Raw genomic sequence first — 5,445 nt, forward strand, 5'->3', positions numbered from 1 at the left:
GTATAATAGACACATGTACCAGTATGAATCTAAGAATACTAGAATCCATTCATATTTATAAACGAAAACCCGCTCTAAACAATTGTCTGTCTGCTGTCCCTCTGAATATATTGTGCAGTTAAGTCCCCCCTAAAATTTAACACTACGTTTTCTCTTTTATGTAGGTACGATGAGCTCATGCTCATATAGTTCTTTTAGGATTTTAAATACCTTACAGGTCTTTTTTCATCTTTTTAGATCCACTGAAGATGACATAGATGAATATGTCGAAACGTCTGGACATAATAAATATGCTGTTCGTTGCAACACTGGTATTGCTTTTTCTGTATAAGTTGCGGTTCCCTCAGAACAAGCCTGTCTCAATATATATATATATATATATATATATATATATATATATATATATCATTAGCCATAACTAGTCCACTGCTGAACAAAGGCCTCCCCCAACCTTTTCCACGAATTCCTTGACTAAGCCAGTCTTTGCCACGTTTTCCCTGCAAATTTCACTATCTCACCTCTCCATTTCCTGTCTTGCCTTTTTCTGCTACGCTTACAATCTCTTGGTTCCAGTTTGTCAGCCTCTTGCTCCATCGCTTATCCCTTATTCTTGCTATATGGCCTGCCCACCTCCATTTCTGTTCTTTTATAACTTCTATAATATCTTTGACTTTAGTCTGCTCTCTCACCTAAGTTGATCTTTTCCTGTCTCCTAAAGATATTCCCAACAGTGACCTTTCCATTGCTCTCTGAGAAAGCATTAATTTATTTTCCATCGATTTTTTCAGTTTCCAGGTCTCAACCGTACGTCATAGCTGGAATTATACATTCGTTATATACTTTTCGTTTCATACAAACTGGCAAGCTACTTTTCATTATGTTTCTGTGTTTACCGAAAGCTTCCATCCAATTGTAATGAGTCTTTTTATTTCGCTATCATGATCTTTTGTTAATTTTAGTATTTGTTCCAGGTAGTTGTACTCCTCAACTTCTTTAATAATATCATCGCATATTCTGATGACGCTCTTTGGTGTTTGTGGATTAAACATTACTTTAGTTTTACTTCGGTTCATCTTCAGTCCTACTTTCAGACTCGCTGTTCAGGTCATTCAACATTTCTTGCAATGCCTCCGCTGTTTCTGAGATTAGGACAATGTCACCTGCAAATCTTAAATGGTTTAGCTTTTCTCCATCTATGTTCACTCCTTTATTTTTCCAGTCTAGCTTTCTGAAAATACTTTCTAGGCATGCTGTAAATAATTTTGGTGAAATTGTTTCTCCCTGAAGCACGCCCTTCTCAATCTTAATTTTTTCTGAGTCCTTATGTAATGTAACTGTAGCAATTCCCTCTTTATATATGTTTTCGAGCAGTTGTACAATGTTCTCATTCAATCCTTGTTCTCGCAGTGAATTTATAATCGCTATGTGCTCCACTGAATCAAAAGCCTTTTCGTAATCAAGAAAACCTAAGCACAGTGGTTTATTATATTCTGTAGTTTTCTCAATGAGCTGATTCATTGTATATAGATGATCGGTGGTTGAGTACCCGCTTCCGAATGCTGCCTGTTCACGAGGTTGGTTCTCCTCCAAAACTGTTGTTATACTGTTCGGAAGGACTTTAGTGAAGAGTTTGTAAATGACTGATAATAAGCTAATGGGTCGATATTTACTAAGGTCTGTTGAGTCACCTTTTTTGTATAGTACAATAACTATTGCATTACACCATGTTTTAGGAATTTTCTTCTGTTTGATACAGTGGGTAAATAAGTGAGCAAGCCTGTTTTGTCCTTCTACTCCTGCATCCAACAGTAAATCTATTACTATTCCATCTTCTGCCTTCCCTCTTTTCATATATTTAAGAGAAATATTTACTTCGTCTGGTGTTCCCTCAGGTACTTCACTTTTGTCAACTGAAAAGTTAGCTGTTGGTACTACTGTCTTTGATGCATACAGTTCTTTGTAAAATTCTTCAACTCTCTTCACCATCTTATCTCGGCATTTAATGATTTCACCGTTTTTTTCTTTCAGTGATGTCATTTGTTGCTTTCCTAGTGCCATTTTATTTCGAACATGTTTCAGACTTTTTCCATTTTTGATGGTTTCTTTGATCTGATCCATGTTTCTCTTTCTTTTTTCTTCTCTTTGTCCTTTTTTTATAAGCTTATTTAATTCCGCTCGTAATATTTCGTCTTTCTTTGTTTTTACATTCATTTCCTTTCGGTTTTTCATAAGCTCGAGTGTCTTTTCTGAATATTTCTTGGCTTTGGTTGTATAAGGTTTTCCTACTACCTCCGTTGATTCTCTTAGCACTTTTATTAGTCTGTCATTCAGCTCATCAATGTCACACTCAGCATTACTTAGAGCCTGAAATCAGTTCCCTATTTCCACTTGAAAGGCTGCTTTATTTTCGTTTACTTTTATTGGTCATATCTTTTTATCTTTAATCATCTTCTTTCTTTCACTTCTGAAATTGAATCTGGCTGTGCATCCCACCATTCTATGATCACTAACTATATTTACTTTGTTGATAACTGTGACATGTGATCGTGTTATTCTTATCTGCTATAATGAAGTCGATTTCATTCTTTGTTTCTCCATTTGGGCTTCTCCAGGTCCACTTTCTCCCTGTTCTTTTGTGGAAGAATGTGTTCATTATTCTCATGTTAAACATTTTAGCAAAATTTATGACCATTTCTCCTCTTTCATTCCTTTCTCCCACTCCAAATTTTCCCATACATGCTTCTCCATTTTTTCGACTTCCCAACTTTTGCATTGAAGTCTCCCATGATTATAGTATAGTATATATTGTCTTTTCTTCTTCCATAATCTGGGAGATGTTATCATAGAATGTTTCTGTTTCTTCATCTGAGCTTTGAGGAGTTGGTGCATATACTTGTATTATTTTCAGGGTATATTTTTTGCACAGTCTAATGACAACAAATGCGGCTCTGTCAGATACAGTGCTGAATTTAACAATGTTGTCTGCAAGATTTCCGTTAATTAGAATTCCCATACCACTAACTCTTTCATTTTCCCTTCCTTTGTAGTAAAATAGAGTGAAGGTAATGGAGAGAGTTCTAGATGGTATGATTAGAGAAAGAGTGAATATTGATGAGATGCAGTTTGGGTTTATGCCAGGCATGGGGACCATTGATTGCATATTCATTGTTCGACAGCTTCAGTAAAAATATATTGTGAAGGAAAGGGATCTGTATTTTGTTTTTGATGATTTAGAAAAGGCCTTTGACAGTCCCTAGAGAGGTGATGAAGTGGGCAATGGGAAAGCTTGGCTTCGAAGAGTGGCTGCTTAGGGTGGTTATGGCTATGTATGTGAGTGCTCACACCCAGGTAAGAGTTAATGGAGTTTTGAGGGATCAGTTTTCTGTGAACGTTTGTGTACATCAGGGGTCAATTTTGAGTCCCATGTTGTTTATCATGGTACTTGAATTCCTCTCATGTAATTTCAGAAACGGACTTCCGTTGGAGAGTTTGTATGCCGATGATTTGGTGTTGATTGCAGAGAACGAAAGGAAGGCGGAGGAAAGATTTAGGAAGTGGTGAGATGGGATGGGGCACAAGGGCTTAAGGGTAAATGCAGATAAAACAAAAGTAATGATATTTAGGGTTAGTGGTGGTGCTGTCAAAGATGAGGAAGAGTGGCCATGTGCAGTTTGCCACAAGGGCGTAAGAAGTAATTCCATCTTGTGCTGTGTTTGTGATTAATGGGTGCAAGAGATGTAGTGGTATCGGGGAGAGCAGGTGGAGATTGTCAGGCGTGAAAAGACTGAACTTGCTGGTGAGTCTCTTCAGTGTTTTTTTTTATGCAAGGAAGAAGGAACCAAAGGCCATGAGCCCGCAATAAGAGTTCCCTCCAAGAGAAAAACAAAATACAAGAGAAAGAGCCAAATTCAAGATCCATTCATTTCGAGATGCCTGGACACACTGCGTTTGAAAGACTGGAGATCATACGCAGCAGGAAATACAGACAGAGGGAGACAGTTCCATAGTTGACCTGTTGCATAAATGAAGGACTGGGAGTAACGGTTAACTCTTGCATTAGAGAGTTGGAGAGAAAAGGGATGAGAGTTTGCTGCTAGACGGGTGCTATGCGCCCGTCATAGAGGTGGAGCAATGCACGCAGACAGTTCAGAGGAGCAGCAACCATTAAAGTAGCGATAGAAAAGAGATAAAGATGCAACAGTGCGGCGAAGCGACAGAGGTTGAAGGGAGTCAGTAAGAGGAGGAGAGTTAATGAGATGAAAAGCCTTTGACTCCACCGTATTGAGAAGAGCTGTGTGTGGGGAGCCTCCCCACAAATGAGAGTATTACTCCACACAGGGGCGGATAAAACCCCTGTATAGAGTCAACAATTGTGCAGGGGTAAAGAAAGAATGCAGTCGGCTTAGCACACCTAATCTCATGGAAGCAGATTTTACAAGAGATGTAATATGATCTTTCCAAGATAAGTCCCGAGTAAATGAAACCCCAAGCATGTTCAAGGATGATGCAGGATTAAGCTGAATATTATTAAACATTAGTGGGTATACCTGTGGAAGATTTTGACGGGTTGATAGGTGTAAGAACTGAGTCTTTGATGCATTAAAAACAAGAAGATTATTTTTACCCCAGTCAGAGATACGAGCCAAGTCAGACATTAGGTGTGCCATAGCCTCATCCCTTGTTTGTTGAAGTAACTGCTGACATGGGCGTTGCGGGAACCGAATGGAAAGGTGAAGGGTGGAGTCATCAGCGTATGAGTGGATAGGGATAGATGTACAGCTTAGAAGGTCATTGATGAATAGAAGGAAGAGAGTTGATGATAGGACAGAGCCCTGAGGAACACCACTGTTAATAGATCTAGGAGAAGAACGATGGCCGTCTACAACAGCGGTTAAAGAACGACTAGAAAGGAAGCTAGCGATGAAGGCACAGATAGAGGGATAGAAACCGTAAGAGGGCAGTTTGGAAATAAAAGATTTATGCCAGACTCGATCGAAAGCCTTTGAGATGTCAAGTGCAATGGCAAAGCTTTCGCCAAAGTCCCAAAAGGAGGATGACCAGGAGTCTGAAAGGTAGGTGAGAAGATCACCAGTGGAGCGTCCCTGACGGAACCCGTACTGATGATCAGAAAGAAGGTTGTGATAGGAAAGATGCCTTAAAATTTTTCTATCGAGAATTGACTCAAAAACTTTTGAAATACAGGACGTTAAAGCAATTGGACGACAGTTGGAGGGTTGGGAGTGGTCACCCTTCTTTGGGACTGGCTGAATGAGAGCAAACTTCCAGCAAGTAGGAAAGGTACAAGTTGACAGACATAGGTGAAAGAGTTTGCCTAGGCAGGGTGTAAGCACAGAAGCACAGTTCTTGAGAACAACAGGAGGGACTCCATCAGGCCCATATGCCTTGTTAGTATTGAGGCCAGTGATAGCAGAAAATACATCAACT

The sequence above is a fragment of the Coenobita brevimanus genome, chromosome 72 (assembly GCF_032717465.1).
Source record: "Coenobita brevimanus isolate Jiangsu-jjx chromosome 72, ASM3271746v2, whole genome shotgun sequence".
NCBI lineage: Eukaryota > Metazoa > Arthropoda > Malacostraca > Decapoda > Coenobitidae > Coenobita > Coenobita brevimanus.